Here is a 21,657-nt window from a genome sequence, read left to right as displayed (position 1 = left end):
TCTTGCAGCAAATCTACAAACAGTGCTTGTCTCTTCCAGCAAATGGCTCAATCATACTTGTGACCTCGCCCTGAATGATTTAAGATGAAAGCAAAATATTGCGGATGCTGGAATCTGAAACAAAAACAGAAAATGCTGGAAAATCTCAGCTGGGTCTGACAGCACCTGTGGGGGGAGAACAGAGCCAGCATTTCGAGTCTAGATGTCCCTTCGTCAGAGCTCTGATGAAGGGTCATCTAGACTTTAAACGTTGTCCAAAGATATGCGGGCTAGGTTGATTGGCCATTCTAAATTGCCCCTTAGTATCCCGGGATGCATAGGTTAGAGGGGTTAGTGGGTAAATATGCAGAGATATAGGGATAGGGCCTGGGTGGGATTGTGGTTGGTGCAGACTCGATGGGCCGAATGGCCTCTTTCTGCACTGTCGGATTCTATGATTCTAATTCCTTCGGGTTCTCCTGATTGGCTTCCATAACTTCATTGGAAGATGTGTGGAAGCTCCATTTAAGTCGTCTTTCACCAATCTTCTCCAACTGACCATCCTCTCAGGACATCACCACCAAGAAAATTGTCAATGTATACCTCACAAATACGTACATTACAACACACTCCAAGCTTGCTTACTCCAAAGCATTCTCAACAAGGTTCTCAACAATTGTGAGAATTTGTGAGTGGTAGTATGCTGTCCGACTTTCGATTCATTTACGAAGCAGCCATGCCTTGACTTGTTAGATATTTGATGTACATTGGAATTGAATATGATAACAGTTAACCTTCAGGAATTAAAATAGATACATCGTTATACTCAATTAAACTGAATGTAGAGTAGTGAAACAAGTTATTCACCCAACTGAGCCATGCTGGTGTTTATCATCCACACAAGCGAGCGGCACGGTGGCACAGTGCTTAGCGCTGCTACCTCATAGCTCCAGGGACCGGGGTTCAATCCCTGGCTTGGTCCCTATCTGTGTGGAGTTAGCACGTTCTCCCCATGTCTGCGTGGGTTTCCTCCAGGTGCTCCAGTTTCCTCCCACAGTCCAAAGATGTGTGGGCTAGGTTGATTGGCCATACCAAATTGCCCCTTAGTGTCCCGCGGTGTGAATGTTAGAGGGATTAGCAGGGTAAATATGTGGTATTTCGGGGATAGGGCCTGGGTGGGATTGTTGTCGGTGCAGACTTGATGGGCTGAATGGCCTCCTTCTGCACTGCAGGACTTCTAGGACAAGCCTCTTCCCATCCTTCATCATTTAACGCTAACAGTATAACTTCTATCCCTTTCTCTCTCATGTGTTCATTTCTTCTTAAAAACATCTATGACCAATTCAATGTAAATGTAAAAATATGTAAATGCAAAGAGTTGAAAATGTTGTAAAAGCGTAGCAACCTCTCCAGCCTTTGTGGAGGAAAGGACGGAATCCAGGGTCGTTACCTGAAATATTGACTTGTTTTTTAAAATTCATTTGTCTGTATATAAATGCCAGCATTTATTGCCCATCCCTAGTTGCCCAAGGACAATTGAGAGTCAACTACATGGCTGTGGCTCTGGAGTCACATAGAATCTCTACAGTGCAGAAGGAGGCCATTCAGCCCATCGAGTCTGCACTGACCACAATCCCACCCAGGCACTATTCCCGTAACCCCACATATTTACCCTGCTAATCCCCGACACTAGAGTCAATTTAGCATGGCCAATCAACCTAACCCTCACATCTTTGGACTGTGGGAGGAACCCAGAGCACCTAGAGGAAACCCACGTAGACACACGGGGAGAACGTGCAAATTCTACACAAACAGTGACCCAAGGCCGGAATTGAACCCGGTTCCTTGGCACTGTGAAGCAGCAGTGCTAACCACTGGCCCGACCAGGTAAGGACAGCAGATTTCCTTCCCTAAAGGACATTAGTGAACCAGATGAGTTTTTCTGACAATTGACAATGGTTTCATGGTCATCAGTAGATTCTTAATTCCAGATTTTTTTGTATTGAATTCAAATTCCACCATCTACCATGACAGGTTTCGAACCCGGGTCCCCAGAAAATTAGCTGAGATTCTGGATTTATAGTCTAGCGATAATACCATCGCCTTCCCCTTTCTGTTGTCAGATGCTGATATTTCGATATTTGATGTTCACTTAACAACATTGTTTTGTATTTATATTGCTCTTTGGTAGTAAAATGAGCTTGGGTTCTAGGCAGCTGGAGGCTTGGCTGCCAGGGATGTAGCGATGAAAACTGGAGTGGCACATGAGGCGAGAATTGGAGGAGAGCAGTGATTTTGGAATGGAAGGCCCTAAGGTTACAGAGATTAGAGAGGGAAAGGGCTATGGAGAAATTTGAAATCAAAATGGAAAGTTTTAAAACCCAGGCATTGATGGACCCGGAGTCAATGCAGGTCCGCATTGGGCAATGGGTGAACAGAACTTGAAATGACCAAAGATCTGATTAATTTAAGGAGAATTTAGTTAAATTAAATCTCACCTGTTCCAAAGATGACATTGTTTCTGTTTCGGGTTGTTATGGTTAACACTGAACTTGGGAGGCTGAGGAAGAGTTATTGATGTTTTAGCAAATTGTAATCTTTATGAATAATCGGAAAAGATGTGGATGGAATCACTTTCTCAGAAGACTAAGGAAATTTGGCATGTCAGTATGACTCTCACCAACTTTTACAGATGCACCATAGAAAGCATTCTTCCTGGTTGTATCACAGCTTGGTATGGCTCCTGCTCTGCCCAGGACCGCAAGAAACTACAAAAGGTCGTGAGTGTAGCCCAATCCATCATGTAAACCAGCCTCCCATCCATTGACTCTGTCTACGCTTCCCGCTGCCTCAGCAAAGCAGCCAGCATAATTCTCTTTTCCACCTTCTTCCGTTGGGAAAAGGGTACAAAAGTCTGAAGTCATGTACCAACCGACTCAAGAACAGCTTCTTCCCTGCTGCTGTCAGACTCTTTAACGGACCTATCTCGAATTAAGTTGATCTTTCTCTATACCCTAGCTATGACTGTAACACCACATTCTTCCTTCTCTATGAACGGTACACTTTGTCTGCATAGCGCGCAAGAAACAATACTTTTCACTGTATGCTAATACATGTGACAATAATAAATCAAATCAAATCAAGTGGAAAAATTTGGGATTTGAAACCCAATCCTATTGCCCAGAATGGAAGTGTCTATCTTCTGGAAGCTTGACATGAGCCAGTTAGTAGATTGCATCCCCAGCTATCTGCATAGGCCGAAGAGATTCAGGTCAGTTGAATTGTGTCCAAATCTGACCTTAATCCCCAGTCTAAATGGCCCTATGTAAGTAACCGTGTGACCAGTTGCTGCGGTTATTCGAGTTCTCTGCTCAAAGGCAGCTTTCTCTGGATGTTCTGGAATTCTGTCATTTTTCAAAGGCAGGTGTACAAAGAGTTAAAATGATTCCGACAGCCACTCAAGTTATTGCAAAATGCCTCTAAATGTGTGTACCCTGCTGACTAGATCTTAGTTAATCCAATCCTGTAATTATTTATTTTTTGAGCATACGCATGTCATTTCTAATGTAGATTTGATGAGATTATCAAGCACTGTTAATCCAGCAGGATCTCTCACTAATGCGGTTTCTTTATTAACTCTCAGGTGTGTGCATTGCACTGGTCACGTTCATCACCATCATTACGCCCAACACCAATTCAAACAGACAGTCACAGCCTTCCTTTATTGCAGCGCACAGTGGCACAGTAGGTTAGTATTGCTGCCTCACAGTGCCAGGGACCCGGGTTCAATTCCCAGCTTGGGTCACTGTCTGTGCAGAGTCGGCACGTTCTCCCCGTGACTGCGTGGGTTTCCTCTGGGTGCTCCAGTTTCCTCCCACAGTCCAAAGATATGCCGGTTAGGTGCATTGGCCATGCTAAATTCTCCCTCAGTGTACCCGAACAGGCGCCAGAGTATGGCGGCTAGGGGATCTTCACAGTAACTTCATTGCAGTGTTAATGTAAGCCTACTTGTGACTAATAAATAAACTTTAATTCACAAGCCGACAGCTCCTTTAGGCATTACTTTTAGCACAATGGGTGACATATCTCTCCCCATCCATATTTCAACAAACCTGCTAACCAGTTTTTGAAAACCAGCAATCTTTTGATTTGATTTGATTTGATTTATTATTGTCATATGTATTAACATACAGTGAAAAGTACTGTTTCTTGCGCGCGATACAGACAAAGCATACCATTCATAGAGAAGGAAATGAGAGAGTGCAGAATGTAGTGTTACAGTCAGAGCTAGGGTGTAGAGAAAAATTAACTTAATGCAAGGAAAGTCCATTCAAAAGTCTGACAGCAGCAGGGAAGAAGCTGTTCTTGAGTCAGTTGGTGCGTGACCTCAGACTTTTGTATCTTTTTCCCGACGGAAGAAGGTGGAAGAGAGAATGTCCGGGGTGTGTGGGATCCTTAATTATGCTGGCTGCTTTGCCGAGGCAGCAGGAAGTGTAGACGGAGTCAATGGATGGGAGGCTGGTTTGTGATCTCACTCCAATTGGTTAACCTGGTCCCAATTTCCATCTTCAGGTGTCCTTTTTTGTTCCAGTGTAAGTGATAATCTTCAATTGCCTAGGCCCTAAACTGTGGGAGTTTCTTCCTAAAATATTTTAGCTTCACCTCTACCTTTAAGACAGTACTTAGAAGCCACCTCTTCAACCTAGTTTTGGTCACCTAGTTAGCCATAACGGACTTGGAAATGTTTTACATGAATTTCAATACATTTCCATATCATTTACCTGGCTCCTCACCACATATTGGCCGCCCCCCCCTCTCCCCGCCGGATACTGACACCACTTCAGTATGGCATCATGGGGCAGTATGGTGGCACGGTGGTTGGCGCTGCCACCTCAAAGCGCTGGGGACCGGGCTTAGATTCCCAGCTTGGGTCACAGTCAGGGCGGAGTCTGCACGTTCTCCCCGTGTCTGCCTGGGTTTCCTCCGGGTGCTCCGGTTTCCTCCCACAGTCCGAAAGACGTGCTGGTTAGATGCACTGGCCATGCTAAATTCTCCCTCAGTGTACCCGAACAGGTGCCAGAGTGTGGCGACTGGGGGATTTTCACAGTAACTTCATTGCAGTGTTAATGTAAGCCTACTTGCGACACTAATAAATAAACAAACAAAATAAACAAAAACATCACATTGGTGGGATTTACAACAGGTTCACCAGGACGTGAACCTGTCCAAGACTTTTACAACTAATAAATAGAAGTGTTCAGAGGAATCAGGGGAAAAAAGAACAATTTTTACCATGCCCTTACAATTTAGTTTCCTCTGAGTGTTGCTCATGGCCGTAATTGAATGGTGGAGCAAGCTCAATGGCCTAATTCTGCTCCTATATCTTATGGGTGCGATTGGGAGATTAATCCTTAATTCCTGAGACAGTCCAGGATAATCCTGGAGAATTGGCAACCCAAGCACAGGTTGTAGACAGTGATCCTCACCAGGACTGGCATGAAGAAGCATTCATCTATCTTGTTGGGTTATGGAACAGTGTTACCAATCACTAAAACATTTACCAAATGAATGGGTCTCTCTCTTGAAAGACTGGTTAAGGGATTTGTGATCGTGCTTTAATTGCGATTACACTTGGTTGTAGACATTGATAAAAACAGCCGCAGTGTTAAACAATATTCGGAACTATTAAAAAAAAATGGACTTAAACAGAATGGCCGGAATTCTCTGGTCCCGCCGCAGTACACCCCCGCCCGCCAGCAGGGGGCGACATCAGTGGAAATTCCCATTGACAGCGGCTGGACCAGAGAATCCCGCCGCTAGCAAACAACACGCCACCACCCGCCGGCAGGAAACACATGGCTGGGAGGCCGGAGAATCTTGCCCAGTATGTTATTTAGTAGAACAGACAGCAAATATTTAAATGGCAGACTCTGTGTTTGTTGTAGTTATGTGCTGGCTTCTTGAGTAAACAGAAACCACAGCAGAATATCAGTTGAGGTGCTTCTCTCCAGCTGCGTGAATGTGGAACTCAACCTCTTCACGGTTCTTTCTGACAGAAGTGTCTTCAGGACCTCTTGAAGCTCTTCACCGACAATGAAGCACTTTTTGAAGTGTAGTCACCGCTCTTAAAAAGAGAAATGTGGGAGTCATTGTGCACAAAAATGTCCCACAAACAATAATGAGATTAGTAACCAGCCAATCTACTAATTGAGGGATAAATGCGCTGGTCAGGATAACAGGAGGACATACTCCCATCTCTTCCTTGAATAGCACCATGGGATCTTTTATGTCTGCTTGAATAAGTAGGTGAGGGGTCAACTTAGCATCTCACCCAGAAGGCAGCAACTCCAGAAATCCCTCATTACCGCATCGACTATCTGCACAAGTCCAGGATTGATCCTTAAACCTACAACCTTCCATCTCAGATTGCTACCAGGGAGCCATATTGGACTGACATGATGCCAGATAGTCTTTGTTTTAATTAAAATGGGTTGTAACTCAGCCACAGACCAGTACTAACTGTGGTTAGGATTCCCTCCCCTCTTAACTGTACTAAAGGTCATAACCTTCTGAGTACTGTGTGTTCTTTGCAACTTTCCAAACAAAACTCCAGATGCTTTCTATCATTTGATGTCTGCCAGAAATAATTAATTTCCGAGGCAGTTTGAAAGTAGATTTGCAAGGTGGAGAACCACTAGATAATTAATCATTAATAATATAGCCAGAATTAACTGAAACACACGTCATCTTGCTCTATATTTAACTTTGGTAAGAAGTGCAAAGCATTTTATACGGTGCCTGCAATTTATTATTTTACCTCTATTCATGGCTACATGTGGTTTCTGTACGAGGTGTCCTGTCTTTATTCTTGATCTCCTGAGTTTAACTCTATATGTATGAAGCTCTTCACAAAGTGGCACAGTGGTTAGCACTGCTGCCTCACAGCACCAGGGATCAGGGTTCGATTCCTGGCTTGGGACACTGTCTGTGTGGAGTCTACACGTTCTCCTCGTGTCTGTGCGGGTTTCCTCTGGGTGCTCTGATTTCCTCCCACAAGCCAAAAGGCGTGCTGCTTAGGTGCATTGGCCATGCTAAATTCTCCCTCAGTGTACCCGAACAGGTGCCGGAGTGTGGCAACTAGGGGATTTTCACAGGAACTTTATGGCAGTGTTAATGAAGGCCTACTTGTGACACTAATAAATAAACTTAAACTTAAACTTGTTAGTTAAGTGCATTGGCCATGCTAAATTCTCCCTCAGTGTACCCAAACAGGAGCCGGAGTGTGGCGACTGGGGGATTTTCACAGTAACTTCATTGCAGTGTTAATGAAAGCCTACTTGTGACACTAATAAAAAATAAATAAAAACATACAGTATGAATCATTTGGCATTAATGGATTAGATGAACAATCAACTAAATACATGAGTAGGATGGGAATAGAGGGATATGGTCCCCGGAAGGGTAGGGGTTTTTAGTTCAGTTGGGCAGCATGGTCGGTGCAGGCTTGGAGGGCCGAAGGGCCTGCTCCTGTGCTGTAATTTTCTTTGTTCTTTACTCTTTGTTCAAGTGGATAGTTGAAAGACGGGGCATTCGACCTCGGGGAGCAAGTTCATTCCCAAGAATGAGTGGGGGCGAATCAAGAAACTGTTTTGGTCTGGGCGGCACCGTAGCACAGAGGTTAGCACTGCTGCTTCACAGCTCCAGGGACCTGGGTTCGAATCCCGGCTCGGGTCGCTCTCTGTGTGGAGTTTGCACATTCTCCCCGTGTCTGCATGGGTTTCCTCCGGGTGCTCCGGTTTCTTCCCACAGTCCAAAGATGTGCGGGCTAGGTTGATTGGCCATTCTAAATTGCCCCTTAGTGTCCCGGGATGCATAGGTTAGAGGGGTTAGTGGGTGGATATGTGGATAGGGCCTGGGTGGGATTGTGGTTGGTGAAGACTCGATGGGCCGAATGGCCTCTTTCTGCACTGTAGGATTCTATGATTCTCCCTCAGACCACGCATTCTAAGACAAATGACCAAACTATCCGCCAATGATTATAATGAATGTTACAGCACATTTCATACAACACTGTGCGCTTTAATTGGGTCTTGGTGACTTATCCCAGTACAAATTCCATGAGGACATTCATTATAAGCACATTCTAAAACAACGCCAAAGAACTTGCGACCGGCAGGAGCGCCTCCAGTTTCTGCATTTGTTCATTCATAACTCCACTTTAACAATCGTGTCGACCAAAACGTTTCTGGGCAAATGTTTCGCCACAAACACTTGAGGCTACTTCCTTATTACATATTCTCCACAGAGCCTGCTGATACACATCTCCCTTGTGATTAGCAAGGCAGCCACACATTTCAATTATTTGCTGCAGCTGTGAGATGGTTTCAACATTTCGGTCATTCCAAATAAAGTGAGTTTCGGTTTTGTTGTGTGAATCCACTTTGGGTCCTCTCCCTACGCCGTCCTGACACTGACCTTGGACCTTCAGAACTGGCAGTTCCAGCGATCGAGGCCTTTATTTCTGCTGGGTACTCACATCTTCCTTGAGCCAGTCAGCTTAATAAACGCTGGCCAGCCAGCGACGCCCATGTCCCACAAATGAATTGAAAAAAAAAATTGCAGTGTTCCCAGATCTTGCTCTGGGTTGCTAGATTACTAGTTCAGTGACAATACCACTGTGCCACTCACTGCCTCCCTGTAGTGATTCCCCGCTGCTTTGAAAAAGCAGCCAGCATAATTAAGGACCCCGTGCACCCCGGACATTCTCTCTTCCACCTTCTTTCATCGAGAAAAAGATACAAAAGTCTGAGGTCACGTATCAACCGAATCAAGAACAGCTTCCTCCCTGCTGCTGTCAGACTTTTGAATGGACTTACCTTTCTCTACACCCTAGCTGTGACTGTAACACTACATTCTGCACTCTCTCCTTTCCTTCTCTATGAACAGTATGTTTTGTCTGTATAGCGTGCAAGAGACAATACTTTTCACTGTCTGTTAATACATGTGACAATAATAAATCAAATCAAATCAGAATTAAATAGATACGGTCAAGACATTCAGTGCCAACCGTACCAGCTGATGGGAAACATAGTCTCCATCAGTCTCCATCAGTCATTATTGTTACATCGATGCCCAGACAGATACAGGCAGGACAATAATACTGACTGCAAAGTAGCTAAGGTCAGGGCCATACATTCTATGCATGATTGAAATAAATGTAGACTTTCTGCCTACTGGAACATGTGCAGAACTGTGAAATCTTTCATAGAAATCATAGAAAGCCTACAGTACAGAAAGAGGCCATTCGGCCATCGAGTCTGCACCGACCACAATCCCACCCAGACCCTACTCCCATATCCCTACATATTTTACCCACTAATCCCTCTAACCTACGCATCTCAGGACACTAAGGGGCAATTTTAACGTGGCCAATCAACCTAACCCGCACATCTTTGGACTGTGGGAGGAAACCGGAGCACCCGGACGAAACCCACGCAGACACAAGGAAAATGTGCAAACTCCACACAGACAGTGACCCAGGCCGGGAATCGACCCTGGAGCTGTGAAGCAGCAGTGCTAACCACTGTGCTACTGTGCCGCTTTCTGTGCGATCTTCCGTTTCTGCTTAAAGAACCACTTTGTAGGCAAAGTTCTCTATGTGGAAATTCCCCACCACATCTTAAGCAATCGATTTGTTGTTGCTGGGGAGACGATGGCCTAGTGGTATTATCACACCACTATTAATCCAGAAATTCAGCTAATGTTATGGGGAGCCGAGTTCAAATACCGCCGCAGAAGATGGTGGAATTTGAGTTCAATAAAAAAAATCTGGAATTCAGAATCTACCGATGACCATGAAACCATTGTCGATTGTTGGAAAAACCCATCTGGTTCACTAATGTCCTTTAGGGAAGGAAATCTGCCATCCTTACCTGGTCTGGCCTACGTGTAACTCCAGAGCCACAGCAATGTGGTTGACTCTCAACTACCCCCGGGCAAATAGGGATGGGCAATAAATGCTGGACAGCCAGCGACGCCCATGTCCCACAAATGAAGAAAAAATAATTGCAGTGTTCCCAGATCTTGTTCTGTGTTGCTAGATTATTAGTTCAATGCCTGTGCCACTGCCCTGTGGTGATGTCATTCAATGCCAACTGTACAATCCCATACCAGCTGATGAGAAACAAATGGGATCAGGCAGAATGTTAGATTTACAACCCAACCGGTCTTACTTTACATTGACTTCAATAAAGAGTAAAGCGTCCCAGAGTTGAAAAATGCGTTACAACAGATCCCATTAGTTTTTCTGACTGGCAGATTAAGTTAAAATCATCTTTAGCCACTCAGTGCCACAAAAAATTGCAAATCTTTACCAAGCCAACAAGGTAACACATTGGCACCGAGAGAAATGTGACTAAGCAAAACTCCAGTCACAATAACTGTCCAGGTTTTGCACTAAAATTCTGGTTTCATTAAATTTGATATTTATTCAGACATTGGTAATATTTTACAAGCGGCTTTCATAAGTTGGCAGGGAGAAAATCTGGGTGAGTTGAGACATGCCAGGAAGTGTTTGTAGAGGATGGCATATATATAGTAGAAGGAGGATGATTCCTCTTGTGGGATAATCTAGAACTGGGGGTCACAGATTCAAAAAAATGGGGTGATCAAGATGGAGGAGGAATTTCTTCCCTCAGAAGCTCATAAATGTTTGGAATTCTCTTCCCCAGAGAGCAGTGGAGGCTGAATCATCGAATCCATTTGGCCCATCGAGCCTGCATCGACAACAATCCCACCCAGGTCCTGTCCTATCCCCGTAACCCCACATATTTACCCTCCCAATCCCCCTGACATTAAGGGGCAATTTAGCATGGCCAATCCACCTAACCTGCACATCTTTGGACTGCAGGAGGAAACCGGAGTACCCAGAGGAAACCCACGCAGGCAATGTGCAAACATCACACAGTCACCCGAAACCGGAATTGAACCGGGTCCCTGGCATGGTGTTCCACTGTGCTGCCCCCAAAGGGCTGGGTCATTGAATATATTCCTTCACCTAGAGTGTGGTGAATTGGTGGAATTCACTACCACAGTCAGTAGTTGAGGCCAAACTATTGTGTGATTTCAAGAAGAAGTGAGACATCGCTCTTGGGGCTGAAGAGATCAAGGGATATGGGAGGGGGGAAGATGGGATCAGGACATTAAATTTGATGATCAGCCACGATCAAAATGAATGGCGGAGCAGGCTCAAAGGGCTGAATGGCCTATCCCTGAATCTATTTCCTATATTTCTACATTTCAAGACTGAGTTAATAGACAGATATTTGATTAACAAGGGAGTAAAGGGTTATGGGGGGAGGGGTGAGGGAGCAGGCAGGAAAGTGTAATCAAGGCCACAATCAGATCAGCCATAATCGCATGATGGAACAGGCTTGAGGGGGCACAAGGCCTGCTGCTGCTGCTGCTGTTTCTTACATTCTTAGAGAAGACAGAAGTTGTAGATATTACTGTCTGTGTGGTGAGCAGATGTGATTGTGAAGAGATCACCTGTATTAGAGTGCCCTGCAGGAGATTTTCTTCTTCATCCTCTTCAGACTGCTCCTCAGTGCCTTATGTGCAGCCTCCCTGAAAAGGTCTATTTATAAGATAGCATCATGCAGCACTCAACCCTACTATACTCCTTATACACCTATGACTGTGTGGCCAAATTCCCCACCAACTCAATTTTCAAGTTTGCTGACGACACCACCGCAGTGGGTCGGATCTAAAACAATGACAAGACAGAGTACAGGAATGAGATAGAGAATCTGGTGAATTGGTGCAGTGACAATAATCTCTCCCTCAATGTCAACAAAATGAGGGAGATTGTCATCGGCTTCAGGAAGCGTAGAGGAGAACATACCCCTGTCTACATCAACAGGGACAAAGTAAGAAGTGTCGAGAGCTTCAAGTTTTTATATGGCAAAACACCAACAACCTGTCCTGGTCCCCCCCATGCTGACATTATCATTAAGAAAGCCCACCAGAGCCTCTACTTTCTCAGAAAACTAAGGAAATTTGGCGTGTCAGCTATGATTCTCACCAACTTTTACAGATGCACCATAGAAAGCATTCTTTCTGGTTGTATCCCAGCTTGGTATGGCACCTGCTCTGCCCAAGACCACAAGAAACTACAAAACGTCGTGAATGTAGCCCAATCCATCACGCAAACCAGCCTCCCATCCATTGACTCTGTCTACACTTCCCGCTGCCTCGGCAAAGCAGCCAGCATAATTAAGGACCCCACTCACCCTGGACACTCTCTCTTCCACCTTCTTCCATCTGGAAAAAGATACAAAAGTCTGATGTCGCATACCAACCGACACAAGATCAGTTTCTTCCCCGCTGCCATCAGACTTTTGAATGGACCTACCTTGCATTAAGTTGATCTTTCTCTACACCCTAGCTATGACTGTAACACTACATTCTGCACTCTCTCCTTTCCTTCCCTATGAACGGTATGCTTTGTCTGTATAGCGCGCAAGAAACAATACTTTTCACTGTATGCTAATATATGTGACAATAATAAATCAAATCAAATCAAACAACTACATTCCTTGAGAGCCTAGTTGAATTATATTATGGAGCATCCCTGGGAACCTCGGGCCCCAAAAGCATGCACAAAAGTTTCAAAATGACCTTCATGAGGACTTCAGTGGCAAAACAAACGTTGTTATAACGAGGCCAACATTGTGTTTTGCAAATCACCCAGGTGTCATCACTAAAGCGATAACTTTACAGTATTCTTTGTCTTTCAGAATGCACTTTCTGAATTACAGAACACACACATGATCGATTGCCTTAAAATGACAGCATTGTGGCAGCTACTGGCATAGTCAATGGCTATTTGCATGCTGTGCTGTTGCTAGTGATAAATATGCTGAACACCAATTGAGTGACATTCCTTCTTATTGGCATTGGTGCGAGGGTTAGTGAAGGGAACATACATTTCATGTGGATGCCGTTCTGTGACTCCTTGTACTTTGGAGAATCCTGTCACTCAGTACAATTACAGTGCTCTGTCACGCTGTTCTTGATTTCCACAGGGAAATAAATTAAATTACCAGCTATCGCAAACCATCAGTGACTTGCTTCAGTACAACTGTGTATAGCTGATTGACTAATGTCTCTAATGGCTCCAGTGGCAATTGGAAACAATCCTGCAGCTTCAATGTGTATGGTAGCTGCGATGCCCGTAGCAAAGTGGTGTCTAAAAATGGAGGTGAACTGCAGGTCGGGCTGCAACATGTGATGCAACGCACTGATGGCTCATCGGCCTCACTGCACAGTCATCTGGAGCTAGGAGTTCCATCATTTGCTGATTCTGGGATGGGGATGCCGTCAGACACTTGTGGTGCATGATCAGCCTGAGCTCCCTACCATCCTCCTCTTCTGCTCCCTCAAGGATTTGAGAGTGTTCTCAGTGGGACATCCACTGTGGCCATCTAAGAATTGAGAGAAGAGAAAATCCGTCAGCTGCACGACAAAATACAAAGGCACATAATAAAGCAGTAGTTAGCTGTGGGGGGAAAAAAATCAATTAAGATATAAGTCCTTGAAAATTAATTTGCACCTTTTACTTTCTGTTTAACTTTGTTGAATACCTGTTTTATGCCGCGTCCCTTTATATCCAATGCTAATTAGAGGTTAATTCTGAAAAATGGAACATTATCAAATTACCAAACATTCATCACATAGATAAAACCTGCCCAGTTGATTCCGACACTGGGAAGAAGTGCAATTGGAAATTGGGAGGGTGAATAATTTTTTATTATTATTCTTCAAGGGGTGTGGGCATCTCGGAGTGGGCCAGCATTCATTGCTTATCACTCATTCCCCTTGCAAAGAAAGAACAAAGAACAAGGTACAGCGTAGGAACAGGCCCTTTGGTCCTCCAAGTCCGTGCCGATCGTGGTGCCCTAACTAAACTTAAAAACACTTTCGGCCCTTACCCCTCTCTATTCACGTACCCATCCAGATGCCTCTTAAATGTTGCTAATGTACCTGAATTGAAATTTCACCATCTGTCATGTGGGATTTGAATGTGGGTCCTCAGACTTTTGCCCAGAGTCTCTGGATTACTAGTCCAGTGACAATATCACTATGCCACTGCCTCTCATGGGGGTAAGAATGGAATAGGAATCTGGTAGTGCCAGTCTCCCTTCCATTACTGCCTCAGTGCTGTCCATAAAATGGGTGGAGTTAAAAGGAACAACTAGTTTAAATTAATTGTTAGAATGCAAAGATGCACTGGGGTTAATATTAACTCATGAGTCTATTTGAGTCATAGAGCAATACAGCACGGAAACAGGCTCTTTGACCCAATGCCGATCATAGTGCCCTCCCAGCTATTCCCACTCTTGGCCCCTCTAATCCTTTCCCATCCATGTATTTATCCAAATGCTTTTTAAATGTTGCTATTGTACATGCCTCAACACTTTCTCTGGAAATTCATTGGCGCTCATTCCATATAGAAACCAACCGTTGCGTGAAGCCTCAGGTCCCTTTCAAATCTTCCCCCTCTCACCTTAAACTTATGCCCTCTAGTTTTCAATTCCCCTTCCCTGGGAAAAAGACTATGTGCGTTCATCCTATCTTTGCCCCTCATGATTTTATGCACCTCAATAAGGCCACCCCTCATTCTCCAAGGAAGAAAGTCCTAGCCTGGCCAACCTCTCCCAACAACTCAGGTCCACTCGTCCTGGCAACATCCTCAAAACGCTTCTTTGCACTCTTTCTAGTTTAGCAATGTCTTTCTCATAACAGAGTGCCCAGAGCTGTACACATTACTCCAAGTGTGTTAGGCTGTTACTTGTTTTTAAAACAACCTGCTTGTCACACTTTCTAACCTGAATAAATATATTAAGAAACAAAACATGCCTTCATTACCATGGCCTTAAGTTTTGCTACCTAACTCAGAGAGTGAGAGACAAAAGAAAAAGGAAGTGTTGTGTGCTGTGATCATTTCTTTCCTTTGAATGTTAAACCTCTAACCTTTGCAGGCCCGTGTACAGGGACAAGAGCAGAGTTCAAAAGAATCCCTCTTGGGTTACTGGAGATATTCATATATGGCCAGGGCATTGTAGAGGTTCTGTAATTGTGCGCTGATGGATGAGGAAAATGGTCCAAAACTCTAAGCTACAACTGCCCAAACTTGCACTGATTGAAGTTGTGTGAATCACATCGAGCACTGTGGACATTCACTCTCTCTTTTACCATTAGAATCAAAAGTCACTTCATTGAGGATCAAAGCTTAATGTCATGAAAATCAGTGCACATCAAACATTTCTCCGTCCATTTATTCACGACAGCAGTACGTTTCCAAGCCCGACTTCGAATGAAAGAAGGAAAAAAAGAAATCATTGACAAATGGATTAATTTTTTTTTTGTTATTCTTTCCATGGCAACAGGAAGGAAGGCTCAAACAGACGGGGTTTTGTTTGGTGTTAACTGCAACACAGTAGCACCAGCCCACAATAGTTCATTGTACCTGATCTGTGAGTGGTAGTTTTCGTCTGTATACAGTTTAAAATTAATTATCGGAAGGAATTTTCAAATCAATTTTTTTTTCGGAGCAGAAAAGCTACCAGAGAACGGGCAGAAGTAGGTGGCATTCCTATAACTCCCACTTTCAATTGAGGCAGCTGGGCAGAGCAGCATGGAATCATACATCCTAGCAACCAGCACAGAGGAACACTGAAACATTACAGAGGAGCACTTTCATTTTTTTTCTCTTAAACAGTAAGTTTAAGCAAGGACCTGAAACTTTGACTGAACTGCTGCCCTATTTGGTCGCAACTGTAAAAGCATGAAGTCATGTTAACTCGCAAGGGCTTTCAGATCCTTGGTTTCCCCAGTAACATTGGCGAGAAGCTGGGAGGAGCGCCTCTGCTGGAATGAGCCTTCCCGCCTGCTGGACTGAATCATTTTGTTTAATCTTATTTATCCTCTACTATTAACCTTTCCGGTTACAAGAAAGTCATTGGGGGTGAAATTCGACACAGAAAACTGGCACCATTTCATCTATCACTAATAATACACCCCAGTCGATATTCAGTTACATATTGGACAGGACATATAAGTGGCAGGCAAAACGTGATACTGCCCGTATTCTATCCTTGGCTAAATTGAATTTCACCCCAATAGATTGGAAGTTAATATGCATAATCCTGTGGAAATGTGGTCCCTTCCCTTCCCTGGAATATACGGTTCTTCCTGTAGACTTGCAGAATCTTGAGGAAAGTCAAAACTTGCCACGACCATGCAAACTAGAGGCTGCACAGACATTCAAACTGATAAAAGACAGCTTGCAGACACATTTGATGGAAACCTTTTTAAAAGCTTTACTTTGAGCCTCACCAGCCGACATCCTAAACACACAAAGAAAATTATTTTTCTTTGCTAAAATACCAAAAAACATGAGGCCTTTTATATTGCATTTGTCAATTTGGCGTTTTGATGGCAGGCTTCATAGAATCATAGAATCCCCTCAGTGCAGAAGGAGATCATTCGGCCCATCGAGTCTGCACCAACCACAATCCCACCCAGGCCCTATTCCCGTAAGCCCACATGTATATCCTGCTAATCGCCCTGATACCAGGATCAATTTAGCATGGCCAATCAATCTAACCCACACATCTTTGGACTGTGGGAGGAAACAGGAGCACCCGGAGGAAACCCATGCAGACACGGGGAGAATGTGCAAACTCCACACAGACAGTTACCCGAGGCTTATTTCTGAAGTCGGTGGGGTTCAGTCTCACACTGGGATTTGAATGCAATACTGATGGTGCATTGTCAGAGGTACCGTGTTGGATAAGATATGAAGGTGGGACTGGATTTTGGTGTTGAGATGGGGGGTGGATGCGAAGGCAGGCATGGATTCTCCAGGCCATTTGCCTGGAAGCAAGGACTGGAGGACCTATCCAGCAGTGGGTGGCTTGTTAGGTCAATCAAGAGGCTAATTAAAGTAATTGATGGCATCCGGGACACAGCAGATGCATAGAGGCACCTTCTGGCTGGCAGACCAGGTACCTCAAACACTCGGATCACACTGAAACCTCCTCCCGCCTGCCTGGGCCATAGGTGTGGCCACAGGCTGCCCTGTGGAGGGAATCCCCCTCACAATGTTAGTTCAGCAGCAATGGTGACTTCTTTAGATTGTAAAAGGTATTGGGAAAGCATCTCAAGACGGAGGCACCCTCTTAATCCCCCCTTGGTGAAATGGTCTGTTGTGGCTCCCGCAGTGCCGGATGGCTTCCTCTTGACTCTCCAACTACAACAGATTGTCCACTATCTTTATCTGGGTGACAAGTACACTCTCTGGAATCGAATCCGGGTCCCTGGCGCTGTGAGGCCATCCTGCCGCCCAGGGTTTATAGAACTCTCATTCTGTACAAATCAGCCAAGATGCGTTTGACTGATTTTCCTTTCAGTCTTTATTTTGTGATCTCTTGAACTGAATATTTAAAAAGAATGATTCTGGAACTTCACCAAGAACTTCCCCAGTGTAAGAATGCTGTAACTGCACGTCTTCTGCTCCTGACTCCAATCCTCTGTGTATGATCCATAACGATTATACAAGATCAAGAACGTAGTCACTACAGGGTATAAATCACTCACTAATTACACACTGGCATCCCACTTTTTTGCGCCACCTTATATTCTTACCTGTGACCTAGATTGCCTCTCGATCTGACAACATCTTGATTTAAACTTCTCATGCCTGCGTTCAAATCCCTCCACGGATTTAGAGGATAAGGATAATCAACCTTTAAAAGGATAATCAACTTCCTGCAACAAGATCTCATCAATGTCACTTTGTCTTGTTAAATAGATAGTGGGATGTCCATGTGAGCATTCCAATATGCCCCATTCCACCTTTCCAAATTAAACTAAAATACATGTTCCTGCTCGAATCTATCCTTGCTGGACTTTAACAGAACATGCTGTTCCAAATAATGATTTTTTAAAAAGTTTATTCATTAACGTCGCAAGTAGGCTTACGTTAACGCTGCAATGAAGTGCAATGGGGGTGGCATGGTGGCACAGTTGTTAGCATTGCTGCTTCACAGTGCCCGGGTTGAATTCCAGCCTCGGTCACTGTCTGTGTGGAGCTTGCACGTTCTCCACATGTCCGCGTGGGTTTCCTCCGGGTGCTCCGGTTTCCTCCCACAGTCCAAAGATGTGCGGGTTAGGTTGATCGGCCATGCTAAATTGCCCCTTAGCGTCAGGGGTTTAACAGGGTAAATATGTGGCGTTACAGGAATAGGGCCTGGGTGGGATTGTGGTTGGTACAGACTCGATGAGGCGAATGGCCTCCTTCTGTGCTGTAGGGATCCTATAATTCTAAGGTACTGTGAAAATCCCTGAGTCGCCACACTCCGGTGCCTGTTTGGGTACACTGAGGGAGAATTTAGCATGGCCAATGCACTTAACCAGCACGTCTTTCGGACTGTGGGAGGAAACCGGAGCACCCGGAGGAAACCCACGCAAACACGGGGAGAACGTGCAGACTCTGCACAGACAGTCACCCAAGCTGAGAATCGAACCCAGTTCCCTGGTGCTGTGAGGCAGCAGTGCTAACCACTGTGCCACCCATTCTGCTCCAAATAAGCGATAAATAAATTTCAGAAGCAACCACACATTCTTTGAAGATACTTTTGGGAAACGTATCTGTTTTCTTATTTATGTCAAATCCTACCAATAACTTTTCAATAATCTAGAACTCTGCAAGTACTCTGAACAAAATAGAATCCCTACAGTGCAGAAGGAGGCCATTTGGTCCATCGAGCCTGCACCAACAACAATCCCATCCAGGTGCTATCCCCGCAACCCCACGTATTTACCCTCCTAATCCCCCTGACACTGAGGGGCAATTTATCATGGCCAATCCACCTAATCCGCACATCTTTGGAGTGTGGGAGGAAACCGGAGCACCCGGAGGAAACCCACGTAGACACAGGGAGAACGTGCAAACTCTGCACAGACAGTGACCCAAGGCCAGAATTGAACCCAGGTCCCTGGCGTTGTGAGGCAGCAGTGCTGACCACTGTACCACAGGTGGATCTCCCAGATTCAGTGTTATTGAGAGAGTCCATCTTCCAGCCTCAGAGTGTTCCTGAGATCCATCTTCTTTCTTCAACATTGGATCAGTGATGTTGCACACTTTTTTAATATGGCCCCCAGATATGATGGTTGGACATGTGCCATCAGGTCTGCTGAGCCATGGAATAAGCATTGAACCCCAGCGTGCATAGTTAATGAGGTTGGGGCCAGAACATATGGTGTGATTTCATACTGGCCTCCGCAGTGGGCAATACCCCACTATTCCCCACCCTGTCACGACACTCAGTCGCAGATGAGAGAATTCCACCCATCATAATATCAGTCTTGGACCATTAAAGACTAGCATTTATAAAGTATCTTTTTATGACCTCAGGATCTTCCTTTGGAGGCGTAGGTGCAGTTGGTGGAAATATTATACCTAAGTAATGTGGAGCGCCCTCTGTATAGGCTGTACAGGAGTCTGGCTACAGGGCATTCGAATGAAAGACAAGATCATTATCTTATCATTTTAACTGAATTACGCATACTTCATTGTTCAATGTTGGAGATAAACATCTTCGTTATTACTGGTCCAAACAACAGAAATCAGTGGATTTTGCACCCCAGCATTATATGATGTCTTTCACTCATGAGTCAGGCATCTTTGCACGTTAAGTAAGCTTTTGAAATAGTAACTCTTCAAATCCCTCTCAATAATATTTATAAAAAGGAGATTGAATAAGGCCAGGGAATATACAATGATTAGCTCAAAGTCAGTGGCACTCAAAGATATAATAGAAAACAAATCTCAGAATTGAAAATGTAATAGTCAGCACGGATTCCAAAAGGGAAAGTCTCGCTTGACCAATTTGATTGGAATCTTTCAACAAGTAACAGAGAATGTTGGTGAGGGTAATGTAGTAGATGCAATATATTTGCATTTCCAAAAGGCCTTTGATGAGGTGTAATATAGTAGCCACATGATTCATAGGCCGGAATTTTACCGACCCGTCCGCCACAGGAATCGGAGCGGGCAAAGGGCAGACCAGGGAAAGGTCCGTTGACCTCGGGTGGGATTTTACGATTTCGGGACAAGCAAGGTTGTAAGATCTCACCCATAGAGTCAGGGAACAAGTAGCAGAATGGTTAGCAAGTTGACAACAAATTAGCAAATGGCAAGTAGGAGCTAGATTTTGACCACAGAGGCTGGAGACAGGAGCTGGGTATTTTTTTGTGCAATAAACCTACCCCTGGCGGAAAACTGACTGAATTTGACAGTGGGAGGAAACCGGAGCACCTGGAAGTAACCCACGCAGACACAAGGAGAACTTGCAGACTCCGCATAGACAGTGACCCAAAGGTGGAATTGAACCTGGGTCCCTGGCGCTGTGAGCAGTGCTAACCACTGAGCCACCATGTTGCCCCACGGTGCCCCAAGTGTGAGACGGAATCTCATAGAAACTTATAAAATTCTAACAGGATCAGACAGGGTAGATTCTGAAAGAATGTTCCCCATGGTGGGGGGAGTCCAGAACTCGGGTCATAGTTTGAGGATAAGGGGCAAACCTTTCAGGACTGAGATGAGGAGAAATATCTTCACCCAGAGAGTGGTGAATGTGTGGAATTCACTACCACAGAAAGTAGTTGAGGCCAAAATGTTGCATGATTTCAAGAATAAACTAGCTATAGGTCTTGGGACTAAAGGGATTAAGGGATATGGGGGGGAAGGGAGAATCAGGATATTGAATTTGATAATTAGCCCTGATCAAAATGAATGGCGCAGCAGGCTTGAAGGGCCGAATGGCCTACTCTTGCTTCTATTTTCAATGTTTCTATCCCCCCCTTAACTGACCACATTCCATATCCTCCCAATGGGTGGCTGCAACTTCAACGGGTTAAGCCCTTTAACCTTTAGAAGATAGAATCCCTATAGTACAGAAGGAAGCCATTCGGCCAATGGAGTCTCTTCCGACCACATCCCACCCAGGCTTTATTCCCCTAATCCCACACATTTAATCTGCTAATCCCCCAGACAATTTGGCGAGACAATCAACCTAATTTGCACACCTTTGGACTGTGGGAGGAAACGGGAGCACGCGGAGGGAAGCCATGCACAGGGAGAATGTGCAGACTCCGCACAGACAGTGACTCAAGGCCTGAATTGAACCTGGGTCCCTGGCGCTGTGAAGCAGCAGTACTAACCACTGTGTCACCGTGCCGCTTTGAAAAACTTGAACACATATCTTGTTAAACCTTTTGTGTCTATCTGAGTTGCCCTCAACGCAGCTGGTCTGATGCCGATAGCTGTACAACAACATCTCCTCAGGAAAATTTAAAAATTTCCCGTGATGGCCTTTTAACCAAGTCCATAACAAGACTGGTGTACTGCTAAGGAGTGCAGGTGAGTTTGGAGGCCCACACCACCTCCAAACCCTTGAGAAAAATGAAGACACTGGAAGCAGAAGCAGGACACCAGGCCACCTGATATCTCCGCCATTCTTCCTGGCCACTCGCCTCTCTCCTAGCATGAAAGGGGGGAGGGTGGCGGTATACAGATACATAAATCACTAGAATGATTAGTGCAGGTTAATA

This window comes from Mustelus asterias, chromosome 20 (assembly GCF_964213995.1).
Source record: "Mustelus asterias chromosome 20, sMusAst1.hap1.1, whole genome shotgun sequence".
Lineage (NCBI taxonomy): Eukaryota > Metazoa > Chordata > Chondrichthyes > Carcharhiniformes > Triakidae > Mustelus > Mustelus asterias.
This window is presented reverse-complemented; position numbering follows the sequence as displayed.